The sequence below is a fragment of the Sinohyriopsis cumingii genome, chromosome 12, assembly GCF_028554795.1.
Source record: "Sinohyriopsis cumingii isolate HCF-2022 chromosome 12, ASM2855479v2, whole genome shotgun sequence".
Taxonomy (NCBI): domain Eukaryota; kingdom Metazoa; phylum Mollusca; class Bivalvia; order Unionida; family Unionidae; genus Sinohyriopsis; species Sinohyriopsis cumingii.
The window spans coordinates 115,344,846-115,359,189 of record NC_142972.1 but is presented as its reverse complement, the minus strand read 5'-3'; the positions used below and the strand labels follow the sequence as shown (position 1 = coordinate 115,359,189).

General features: G+C 34.7%; 1 protein-coding gene across 1 annotated transcript in view; it reads right to left on the bottom strand.

Annotated features, from left to right (window-relative positions):
- The window catches only part of LOC149787294 (alpha-tocopherol transfer protein-like), a 112,272-nt gene extending 98,308 nt beyond the window's left edge, over positions 1-13,964 (bottom strand). The window contains exon 1 of the mRNA XM_089977827.1: positions 13,740-13,964. The gene's annotated coding sequence lies outside the window, so the exon portion shown is untranslated. The remainder of the gene's footprint in view (positions 1-13,739) is intronic.
- Between the last annotated feature and the right edge of the window lie 380 nt (positions 13,965-14,344).

Genomic DNA, 14,344 nt, shown 5'->3' with positions numbered 1-14,344 from the left:
CTTATAGAGGTAATTTACTACCAATGCATCCAAAGTAATAAATGAATGTTAATTAATTTACTACCTACATATCCAAAGTAATAAATGAATGTTACTTAACAAAACCATATGATTTGTAAGAAGACTGTTATTTGGAATAAAAGAAAATTATACGAAAATTAAAAGGCCTGGATAAGCACAGTATTGGGAACAAAATACAAAATATCGATCTCGATTTAAAAATAACAGAAATCAAACTTTTTACCTTTGTTCATTCTGGTGTACTCTCTTAAGAAATAGTGTCTTAAAAGGGGTTACGAATTTAGATTTGGTGCATGGTCTTTGGTGTTTTACAGCGAAGCAACAATGCAAATGGAATAAAGTGTCAAGCCCAAGGGCACATGTACCTTGATAGAGCCCGCCGTCCCTTCATACCTTTGCATGTGTGGTACATGAATTTCATTTTAAACTGATTACATATGATATCAGTTGACATTATAGTCGTTAAATCTTCGCATCTGACTCTCCGGCCTTATCGCACACTACGAGGGTAACAACACTTTAACGCACTCGACATGCAGCACGTACTAATATGTACTTATCGACCTTAAAATAGTTGAAACAACTATTTCTTATGAGGTTCTTACTATGAATGAAGTTGACTTATCACAAGGGAATGGTCTCATTTATACTAGTTATTCTCCCCGTCCCATTTATGCTAGTTATTCCCCACCCCTGTCTCATTTATGCTAGTTATTCCCCACCACCGTCTCATTTTTATGATAGTTACACCCCCTCCATCTCATTTATGCTAGCTACTCCCACCCACGTCTCACTTATTCTAGTTATTCCCCTCTCTGTCTCATTTATGCTAGTTATTATTCCCCCCCCCCGTCTAGTTATTTCTCCTTCTGTCTCATTTATGCTAATTATCCACCCACCCACCGTCTCATTTATGCTAGTTATTCCTTGTCAATTTCCATTATACTAGTTATTTCTTTTTCCTTTTTATTTCTATTATGCTATTTATTTCATTTTTATTTCAAGTATAGTAGTTATTCCATCTATATTTCAAGTATGCTAGTTATTCCATCTCTATTTCAAGTATGGTAGTTATTTCCGCCTCCTTTAAAGTATGCTAGTTATTCCATCTCTATTTCTATTATGTTATTTTTTTTCTCCCTTTCTATTTCTATTAAGATGGTCATTTCCATTACATTTCTTTTCATTGAAAACATTATGGTATTCATTATTTCACCACCACTACCACAACAACAACAACAATCTGTCCACATGTGTTATTTTCCCCATTTCACGGATTTTTCGTCATACTTGCCTATATGTGGGATTTTGTATAGATCAAAATTATAATGTAAAACTTACAATTTCCGCTCCATTTCTTACATCTGAACTTAGTTTTAGATAAAACTTGTCAGGTAATCAAAAATAAAAGCAAGAAGAATGATGGCTTACAGAATAATACCGCAAATAATTGTAAGTGATATATGTATTACCTTATTTCTACCGATTTCATTGCTGATTTAATCTAAAAACGAACTGTTCTGAGTAAATTCAATAAAAAGTAAAGATTCTTCGCAAAATCTGCATTGTTAGTCTGCCATCATCAGTTTCATCATGCTTCAACCCCATCTCTTTCTTCATCTTCATCTTCTTCATATTATTATTATTATTATTTGTATGTCATATTAAGATAGTATGCTACTGTTAACAGGTGTATAAAACATGCCGGTGAATCTTCTTATCGGTCTATAGTTCTAACACCTCTGGGGTCGTCTATTTACGTCAGGGTGTACCTCCAGATAAGAATACTACACTGCGATAATCTGATAAATGAAACATCCTTTAAATACCTGAGGGTTGAGTACAGCAATAAATTAATGGGCGTTCTTTTTCAAATATGCAGCTTTCGTTTTTATCTTCATAAATACTAGTACTTTTGTTCTCTTACAAAAAGTGTTCAATCCGAATCCCTGGACGGCTGATGTGCGAGATTTGTTTAGCCTGAAAAGTATGAAACTAAAATTGCGAAATGGTTCATTGTTTTGTTACATGTTTTGTTACACTTCCAGTTATCAAGGAACAGTTCAAAATGATATTTCATTATCACCACAGGTCACAACTTACTGATCTCTTTTTGAAAATTTGCGCCATAAAATATTCAGCATATCTCTCAAATATGTACGTGCTTCGAATAAAGAAAAGTTGCTCACGGCAGTTGCATTTTTCCCCCGTATGTAGAACATTCCTCTATACATTATCCTGCTCAATTAGATTTATTACACTTATTTCTAAATATTTCCCACTCAAATAGTTTTATTGCACTTAGTTCTGAATATTCCCCGCTCAGTTAGTTTTATTTCACTTAGTTATTTCTGAATATTCCTCGCTCAGTTAGTTTTATTACAGTTAGTTATTTCTGAATATTCCTCACTCAAATAGTTTTATTACACTTGGTTAGTTCTGAATATTCCCCGCTCAGTTAGTTTTATTACACTTAGTTATTTCTGAATATTCCCGGCACAATTAATTTTATTACACTCAGTTAGTTCTGAATATTCCCCGCTCAGTTAGTTTTTTTTTCACTTAGTTATTTCTGAATATTCCTCGCTGAATTAGTTTTATTACACTTAGTTATTTCTGAATATTCCTCGCTCAAATAATTTTATTACACTTAGTTAGTTCTGAATATTCCTCGCTCAGTTAGTTTTATTACACTTAGTTATTTCTGAATATTTCCCACTCAAATAGTTTTATTACACTTAGTTCTGAATATTCCCGGCACAATTAATTTTATTACACTCAGTTAGTTCTGAATATTCCCCGCTCAGTTAGTTTTATTACACTTAGTTATTTATGAATATTCCTCGCTCAATTAGTTTTATTACACTTAGTTAGTTCTAAATATTTCCCGATCAGTCAGATTTATTATACACATTTATTTGTGAATATTTCCCGCCCCCTCTAATGTGAAAAATGTTATCTCTCTTTTCTCATTTTTATGGACTCACAAAATATATAAACCATAATTGGAGAAACAGCACATATACTTTTTTTTATTAAACAGCTGGCCTTATATATTTATTTGTTTTTCCCCTGATATTTTGCTTACTTAATGCACCAAATAATTCCTTACTCCATGTTATTAATAGTGCTGGGAAAAAACATCAGAAATATATGTACTAATTTCGTCCTAATAGAAAACTGGGTAGTACTTCCTGTTTATTTTTTTTAAATATCCAAATCGTCAGCAATTCTGGCCGATACTGTGGAGGATGGTTAATGTGCTGTTATAATGCTCCAGGAATCCCTCTCCGATGGTCCAGCACTATTTTGTAAGAAAAGTAAAACAGACACCATTACGGTGAATTCATTTTTGTATGGACTTCATACATAACCAGTTGAAAGATAGCATTTGTTTTGTTCCAAGAGCATTACACTAGATACCCAGCCATTCAGATTTTCTTGGTGGCTCCTAAATATGTTAAATACCCATTAATTTTCTTAAATTTGCATTGCATTGTGTAGGACTATAGGGGAAAAGGACCAATTGCGAGTCACAAGGGACCACTGGCTTTCTGAGCTCAGTAGAGCCCCCGCGCATTGGTAGCTGTTTGAGGGGTATGTAAAAAGTGTGTTGTACTATGAAGTTCTTTCTAGTGAACAATACGTCACTCCATACCCTCAAAGTACGCCAGTGTACTTCTGGACGCTTTCTTGGTCTGATTTTCCAGTTATTAAAAACTATTTTGCATTAACTTTTTATACATTCTTCATACGCTGGAAAACTGGATTTTTATACTCAGGGCAACTTTCAAATTGTCTGCTCCTCAGCGAATTTTTGCGGAAGTCAGCCAAGAATCACTTGGAGCTAAATCAGGACTGTATAGAGGATATGGCAAGGTCAATAAAGTCGGTCATGACGGCGGATTTTATACGCCTGTGCGTTATCATGGAATAGATGGATATGTCGGGTACCACTGCGTGACATCGGTAGCATTCCATAGCTTTTGGCAACATTTTGGAGAAATAAATATGTACAGTTACAATAGCAGAAACAAGCACAGGTATCTGTATGACCGGACTTTTTACATCCAAAAATATAAAATTCTCTTGACAGCCCGACTATCCTGAACTATTTGTGGTCTGTGCTCGTTTTATCGGATCCGAACTATATTATTTTCTCTTTAATTTGGTTCAAAAATCGAAATTATTTTCCAATGCTCCTGACAATCTCATTCAAATGTCTCTGCTATCTCTTTTAATATTTGACAAGTAGCTGTTTAGCAATTTCAACAAAAGTCTGTTTTTTATCAGGCGTCAAGAATTGCAGAACCCATCTTGCACAAACGGTTACGAATTTCTAAAAGGATTCTTCAAGATACTGACAAATTAATGCGCGTGATGATGATAAATGTATTCCAATGTGTATCAAGCATCCTCATCAACTCATCCCTTCATAGCAGATCATCTTCCGTCTATTCGCGACCATCTTGAAAACGACGAAGACTTCTCAAAAGTGTACGATGTGACAGAAAACTACATCGGTAAACTTACCCAACTCGGCCTTTCTGTCAATCAGATATTACCCTATGAGCGCCAGGATTTAACAGCATAATTATTCTCCTTCTCCGACATTTTAGGACACCGTCATTTAAGTATGTTACATGGCACGCATATATTCCACGGTGTCTGGCGTGTTGTACATGCAGCCGAAGATCGTTCTATAAAACCTTCTTTTGTCTATCTATCGGTGTTAAATGTATTGACAGGTTCAAAAGAAACAAAAATCTTATATCGAAATATTTAGAACTGTTTAATTACCCCTCGTAAATGTGTCATTTGACATAGTTTTGGGTTGAGTTTTTGTCAAAAGATGAAAGATGGTCCTGCTGCACACCACTCAGAAGGAGTCCGACATACTTTGAATTCCTGATTTCATTCTACAGAATATTTTCCAGAAGCATATATATATATATATATATATATATATATATATATATATATATATATATATATATATATATATATATATATATAATGCACAAAATATGCAGGTAAAATAATTAATGACGTTTTTCACAAAATTAGCAGGTAAAATAATTAGGAGTTGCTTTTTACAAAAGTTGAAAAACTTCAAAACTTCGTTTGAACGGAAGTATCAGAGGCTATATTTTAAGAAAAGAAAAACTTTGTTTGAAAATTGAACACATATTTTCCAAAACTATTTAGCCCACAAAGTAAGCGAATCAATAAAAAAAAAATAGCCGTTATTTACGCATATCTAAATAAGCGGTTCCATACCGCCTCATGCACATCATATCCGCGTTGTATCATACAAACTGATTGAATCGGTGGCAAAAACCGACTGATTGTTTAGGCAGGTCTGAATAATCAGTCCCATGTCTTATGACGCACATCATACCCGCGTCACGTATTTTATTTTCTGTCTATAAGTATTTGTATTCAGTTGTTCCAACTGATTGTTCAATACATTTTCCATTAGGAAAGCCAGGCTCAACAACCAAAACGCAGGCAGTTTATTTAGTTAGCAAATGTTTACCCTGGTTTTATGGTCCCTACGCATGTCTGACAAACCTGTTTATCTTAAAGTGTCCTTATCGTCGTACTCGACGTGAAAGAGCACGGATAAGACATAAGAAATGAATCTGTGTGTGTGTGTGTGTGTGTGTGTGTGTGTGTGTTTAATTTGTGCTTTTAAATTTAACATTTATTGGACTCTTGTTTAAGTAACACTTTGCCATGTTACAGAGTCCAAAAATTAATCTTTATTCATTCCAGCAGAAATTCTAAAAGTCCATCGCTAGGAATATTAGGTTTGCACGTGGAAAGTTGTCGGTGTTGTAGAAAGCATCAAGCTTATATAACTCTGCCTCTATAATAATAATAATAATAATAATAATAATAATAATAATAATAATAATAAGTATAATAATAATAATAATAATAATAATAAGTATAATAATAATAATAAGTATAATAATAATAATAATAATAATAATAATAATAATAAGTATAATAATAATAATAAGTATATTGCTTCAGTTACGAAGTTAATGATTGTTATTGCTGAAATAAAAATGTAACGCACACCCAGGCCGAAATAGTTACCACGTGCATATATTTGATTAAATATTGTTTACAAGTTTGTAAATAAATTATTCAGACATTTTTTAAATTAAATCTAATTTGTACATTTTCTTAAATTCATGATCAGTTTTTAAATAAGAAGTATATCAAAACAGTGTGCGGTTCATATGTGAAATAAAACTGTGATGTTTTTTCAATGACGTGTGCGAAATCAAATTGTAGAATGTTTTTCTCAATGACGTGCGCGTATGCTTTTGATGTATCGAATTCCCACTGCGCTTTTAGGTATATTTTACACTTTATATTTTACACTCTATTTTTTTAAAATGTGAAAAGCGTAAAATGGGTTGTGTAATAAACACAGAACCAAATACATGTTTTGTTCCGTGTAAGGAAAAACAAACAGGTCTGATGCAGCTTAGGAAAAACATGTTGGCCTGACGGTCTCGACGTATTTATACGCCATATTAAACTCGAATTACCACCAATCGAAACAAAACACCTGTGTCGTTTAGTGTGTTTTTTTCCTATTATTCAATATTTTCATCGTATACTATTGCTTTCTCTCATGGAAACACAAAAATCGGGTACATCTTGCAATGACATAACTGAATACAATAACAGTAATCATATCATACGAAACTTTCTCACCTTTGGCGCGTTTTTCTCTAACCAGCTATTAATTAGATTCGCAGCTCCCGCAGGTTAATATAGATCCCAATACAAAAAGATCATAAATCTATTTATAATGCCTCTAAGAAAATAATCAATTGCCTTTTTATCACTCGACCAGACAAAATATTCAACCTTATATAAGTATGTCGCAGAACTCCTGAAAGAAATGTTAAGTTTGTATTCGACCTTTACTGCATGAAATATCTTAAAATTTGCCCTCGTGTCACAGTTATTGATCAACCTTGTACTGTAAAAAATGGGATATGGGATCGTAATTGGATCCAATTACAAGGGCGGATTGTATCGGTTAAGTAGAGACCAAGGGCCTTTATTAACCACACCAGACACCCTAGTGTCAGCGTATCAATCATCACTTAACCCTGACGAGTACGCTATATCACCATCATCATTAACGAAATAACTTTTTTTTAGTTTACAAAAATGACGCCAATATTTTTTAGAGCTAATTTAGAAGGGTATCATGTTCTTGTTGTTTGTAAGAAACCACGCTTAAATCAAGGGCGACTCATTCACAGCATCGTATTTGATATCACTTCTAAGAAAAAAATATAAACATTTCATAATAGATTATATTTTGAACTCCAACAAAACTTTAAGTGTGTAAATCTTTAAATTCCTATGAATTCAGCTATTTCAGAATCTCTCTACCCCTAGTACAAATGAAACGAATATTTACGACAGATGATAGATCTAGAAAAGTATTTTTATGGGGAATAACATGTCACAAGTACTGATAATAACACTATTTAAATGGAGAGACAGACAGACAGACAGACAGAGACAGAGACAGATTATGTCTGATATTTTATGTAAGAAATGATTATGGTCATTACGATGATGTAGAAAGTGTAATTGAACATGATGATGATATTGAATGGGTCAATGGTTATTACGGTTATGTAGAATGGGTCAATGGTTATTACGGTTATGTAGAATGGGTCAATGGTTATTACGGTTATGTAGAAAGGGTCAATGGTTATTACGGTTATGTAGAATGGGTCAATGGTTATTACGGTTATGTAGAATGGGTCAATGGTTATTACGGTTATGTAGAATGGGTCAATGGTTATTACGGTTATGTAGAATGGGTCAATGGTTATTACGGTTATGTAGAATGGGTCAATGTTTATTACGGTTATGTAGAAACGGTCAATGGTTATTACGGTTATGTAGAAAGGGTTAATGGTTATTACGGTTGTGTAGAATGGGTCAATGGTTACTACGGTTATGTAGAAAGGGTCAATGGTTATTACGGTTATGTAGAAACGGTCAATGGTTATTACGGTTATGTAGAAAGGGTCAATGGTTATTACGGTTATGTAGAAACGGTCAATGGTTATTACGGTTATGTAGAAAAGGTCAATGGCTATTACGATAATGAAGAAAAGGTCAATGTTCATTACGATGATGGAGAAAGGGAAACTGGCCAATTTTAGATGGACGGTTTTGAAAAAGTGAGTAAACACGCTTGGTCTTCAAATAAGTCGGATGTTTTTACAAGTAAAGTGGCTGACTTACCCTTCTAAAACAATCTATAGGAATGATTGCTTTAGATAAGTGAAAGTTTTAACATTCTGCAGAAGTATTTTCTACACTAAAAAGTAATCAGAGATTTAAAGAAAGTATCACCAAAACCGTTGGAGATATTCATCTAAAAGTTTAATGTGATTTTTCGATCATATACTTGAATACAGGATACACCAGACATGTATAATACGTACATTAATATTGACAGCGCATTACCAATAAGATGCAAAATTTGAAATATGGACTAAAGACATGAATTCTTGAACTATGAACATTAATTATTCAATTTGAAATACACACTACGAACAAGAATTATTGACCTATGGACTAAAGACATGAATTATTCAAATTGAACTATGGAATAAAGACATGAACTATTCAAACTGAACTGTGGACTAAAGATGTGGCCTATTCAAATTGAACTATGGACTAAATATATGAATTATTCAGATTGAACTATGGACTCAAGACATGAATTATTAAAATTGAACTATGGACTAAAGACATGAACTATTCAAATTGAACTATTTGATTAGCATTGGTTTTATGTAAAAAGGTCCAGCAAAAGGTTTAAACACAAAAAGCTGAACATTTCAACGTTTCCACAAAGCATATTTTATACATAGTTTTGCCTACCTTACTGATGCCTTGGTATTCTTTTATAAAAAGAAACATATCACGCCAAATAGCAGAAAAAGACATTAATATATATAAGTTTATAATCTTTATGGAGGTTAAAGGATGTATCTAATGTTAAACACAGCAATCCGGTTTTTGTATGAAAAGGATGTATATAATGTTAAACACGGTAATCCAGTTTTGTTATGAAAAAGGATGTTAAACTCAGTAATCCGTTTTTTAAGCACGTAAAGAGAAAGAGCACAATTAGCAATATAGAAGTTGATTGTAAAATAGAACTGCCGAGGACACTTGTTTATATCAGCAGTGCACAATCATCCGCCCAAACTGGTTAAATATGAAGGAAGAACGATAAGTATGTAGAAATACGACCTGCTGCATCCGAGGCGGACGCTCCAACCACTAGGCCACCGGAGCGGTCTGCGACCAGAAGAAGACACAGTCGGCGACTATGCGATACAGTCAGCGACTCTGCGACCAAGTCAACGACACAATCGGCGATTCTGATACCGAGTCGGCGACCGGAGGAAGACAAAGTCGGCGACTCTACGACCAAGTCTGCGATGCAATCGGCGACCCTGCGACGCAGTCCGCGACCCAGTCGGCGACTCTGCGACCAAGTCAGAGACACAGTCGACGACTCTGCGACCAAGTCGGCGACCAGAGGAAGACAAAGTCGGCGACTCTACGACCAAGTCTGCGACACAGTCCGCGACACAGTCGGTGACTCTGCTATTAAGCCATCGACACAGTTGGCGACCCAGACGACGATCCGGTCGACAACACAGCGACTCAGTCGGCGACCCAGTCAGCGACAAGAAGCCATGAATAAGACAATATCCCGCTGGGGAAGAAATCTGTCGCACTCTGGAGCGCCGGTCCTCAGACAGATTCGGTGGGGTATCACTCCAAATACAAGACCTATCCTAAAGAACCTGATATAGCGAGACTAGGGGTAGTGTAGCCGAGGGAGTGATTCCGCTACAGTATGTACAAATAATGTTTAAAATACAAGCCTGCACATCTAATTACATCCAGCATATGACATAAATAACTTGATTTTACAATTTAAAAAAGGCGTGGCTTTGATGGTATAACACAACATGCACATAAACAGAGAGAGAGAGAGAGAGAGGTCAAAGAGTGAGACAAATGCGAAAGGTGATATAATCAGATTAACTTTATATATTCTAGTGATGAATATTTAAGAAGCAGAAGCCATTTTGGCGCAGTCAAATATCTTTTCTACTCCTCGCCATGTTGAGCATTGAAAGGGAAACGAAAATAGAAAGATCTACGAATATTACTAAATTTATATTTTCCTTCTGGTATATATTTGCATTACAATATTCACATGCTGTACTTTGCCGGCAATCAGACGAAAGTTATTGCCTACGGTCGTCAATTTCTTTTTTATGCGTCTATAACTTAGACTATCCTCCGTTCATTCCCGCTAAAATTAGACTAGTCTCGGTTCAGTCCCTGCGAAGCCCATATGCATTAAAATGACACTCAAGTTAACATTTTATATGACACGTTGACAGAAGGCATAAAATCGGTACAAAGCGACTAAACTTTGGTCAGATCGGGAAAATGGTTTTAAAGTTACAAGTATATCAGTTTGATATTGCTAAGGAAGGTAGCTCAGGCCAAATTAATTACCGTCACTTGATTTTGATGACGTCGTAAATACGGTAATTAAGTTTGAAATATTTTGAGCAATATTTAAGATTAGGTAATAGAAAGTTAATTACTGGTATTTGTAATGTACGTATTCAACTTAATTATCCACAACTTAATAAATATATTTAAACGGCACGCACATTTTAATATCAATGACGAATGTAATGGTTGAAAAATTCTTATTTCCAGAGAAGTTTCCTTCTTTAAGGAAATATAACTTAAGCACAGCACCTCAAACGGTGCTCACTGAGATATAACATTGTCTGATTTAACATGAAATTTAAATTAATGGAAAGTTCGTTTAAATCATTTAATATCTTATTATCTGTAATTTTGTAAGCGTGTAATACCATCTTAAAGAAGGTTTTGCTACTTTAAGGCTTCCTTATAACGCCGTTAATGAAGTTTTAAATCTTGTTATAAAATGTTTATTCTCTTATATGACGTCATCAGAACTAATGAATTTGAACGATTTGCAGAGACATTACCTGCCTCGAAAAGTTGTAAGCTTAAATATATCCTAAAGTCCGTAATGGATTTTAACGACATTGTCACTGTTCCTTTTGTTATGATGTCCTCTTTTTTTTAAACGTCAATTAATAACAAGCTTGACCAGATGGTTAAATAGAACGAGATCCTCATCCGTCTGAAGATGTTTAGAACTGCTTCCGGTTTCGTCAGGTTGCTGTTGTATCTGCATGTTGTGTACATGTTGGTACATTAACAACTAGACGGTTTAGTTTCGATTTTACTAAATTGTATAATAGATTATAGATACTAGCGACCTAATGAAACCAGAAGTAATACCAAACATTCCAGAATTGGAGTAGATACATTACAGTATATAACGTACACTAGAATTCATATTGAATCGGAATCTATAAAACTTTGGATTAAAAAGACTGAGATTTTTATTCAAATTCACACTGAGGGCTCCGGATTGCAGAATAGTCCTGACGAAATCCCCCTGCCGATTCTAGGATGGAAAATAGGCCTGAATCGAGACCCTTCTTCGGGATTTAGGATATAAAATAGTCCTGAATCGAAATCCCCCTGCCGGTTCTGGATGTAAAATAGTCAAGAATCGAGACCCTCCTTCCGGATCTGGGATGTAAAATAGTTCTGAATCGAAACCATCCTTCGGGATCTGGGATGTAAAATAGTCCTGAATCAAAATACCCATGGGAGCTTGGGGATGTAGAAAAGGCCTAAATCGAAATCCCCGGGTGCGTAAAATAGGTTTGAATCGAAATCGCTCTGGGGGTTCGGGAGCGTAGGCCTGATGCACTCTCGTAGATGTCGTAAGAGACGATCAATGGACACAACCGTTTTTGCATTGAGATGGGTCCCGTTATGATATTCCAGCTTTCAAGGTTTTGGATATTTTATCAGTGCGGTTTAGATGTTTTTAATTAGTTTTTCTTCTTCCTTATATTTGTAGTCAATGCCTTCTGGGGGATAAATAAACGTACTCGGCACCAGATTGTCTGGATTATACTGAGTGCCGTCAGACCTTAAAAAATGTTACGATATTTCATAGTTTTATGAATTCAATACCTGAATCTGTAAGGCGCTTAAAGTTAATCCAAAGTACTGGACAGACGGGTAACAGATGTGAAACAGTTTCACGTACTAGACAGATAACATGCGTTAATCAGTGTCATATACATGTAGGTTAGCAGGTGTAAAACAATGTCCGGTTATAGAACACTATCATGTATAAAACAATGTCAGGCACTAGAACACTATTGTGTATAAAACAATGTCCGGCACTAGAACACTGTCGTGTGTAAAAGAACCCGGCACTAGAACACTATCATGTATAAAACGATTTCCGTCACTAAAAGACCGTCATGTGTATGACAACGTCAGACACTAGGAGTCCCAGAACATTGACATTGCAATCAGTCAGCACGACTTATAATGTTTTCATTATGTAATACAGCAAACATTTCTGATGCCTAGCGAAGACATTTAAAAAATAGTTTGGATGGTATGACATACAGAAGTACTGTAATCCTATCTTGCATAACAGTAATTAATATTTTATTTTAGTACCGAGATGTTGTACAATAGTGTAGTCAATGATTTATTTTAGTATAGACTTAATAAACAGTGTAGTTAATGCCCCTTTATTGCATTTTAAGCGAAGAAAGAAAGATGTAATAAAGGTAAATTGTTATAAGTAGTGAAATGCTACGTATTAGACATACAGATCTTGAATATGAAGTTGCTGGCAGAAACTAACATCCTGATTTTCAGCTAATTTAAAAATTAGCAATAAAAAGACCTAAGTGGACAAAAGGAAAGCAGCATATATCACACTTACTATTTTAGCTCGTTCTATAGTTTCCAAAATTTCTGTGTTTTCGTCTGCGCTGCTTGTCTATAAATTCCTCTGATATATCGACCAATGAAAGAATCACAATACCTGTGTCAACTTAATGGAATTACCAACCCGTGTCAACATAATTAATGAAATTACGAACCAGTATCAAAATAACCAATGATTTTTAGCAATGTATTTGTGATTATATGAATACAAAATTTGGGCTTGAATTGGAACTGACATGCTTGGGATGACGATATTGCCCGATCCATGTCTATTTATTCTCAGAAGTCGACCAATTGAACTGATTGACGCAGGTTGAAACAACGACGCTTATTTTGCGGTTTATTCAAGCATTCAAATTTAAACACATACAGTGCAACACGGCCAAGATGCAATTTTGGATTTCACTTACAGTTTAGAAAAAAAAACATTTACCGATATATATATATATATATATATATATATATATATATATATATATATATATATATATATATATATATATATATATAATGCAAACTTTAACGTCCTTATTTGCCAGCGATAAATGAATCGTTAGGTGTTTCAGATTTGTTATTAAAATATATCCTACTTATCAGTCGTTAATGCATTCATCACGATTCCATACAAGGTAATATCATATCCCATCTATGTAGAGTCCATTTACTTGAACTAAGATTCATTAATTTTACCTATATGAAAAGTCAATTATAAATTTTAAACTGATATATTACAAAGTTGCGGTTGTACTTACCTTGATATTTGCACGTTTCTGAGTTGTATTTTCTCTCCACAGTTATAATCCAGTTATAAAGCAATGTTGAGTATGAACGTTATAGAATATGCTTCCAGCCTTCCTTATATACGCAAGACGTAATTTGGTCCGTTTGATGGATTGGTCGGCATCCGTCCGCGGCCGCCCTAAATGATGGTAATACAGTACAGCTGTAGGAATATCCCGAACGGTGCGCGGCGTGCAGTGTGGGGTCATCCGGTAGAGAATGACGGGAGTTTACATAAACTTAACGGCTTGTCATTGTTATCGATTTATACTATATTTAGAGCAACTAACAAACTAGACACATTATCTATGCCGTGTTGGCCCAAACGGATACATTTAATACAAACTAAATTATTTCAATATTGAACTGCTTTTGCCAAGATGTTCCAAATACTGATTACGAACGAGTTAAACATAAAAACTTTATTTTTGGAAAATAGCTGGGCAATAGTTGTGTATTAATTTGGCACAACAATGGGATGCCAATCAAATTTTGTTGAAGAAAGATTAAGTATAGATGAATTTGTCACATCTCAGATGATCCCAGCATACGCTCGTTGTGTTCGGTAAGTATTTTC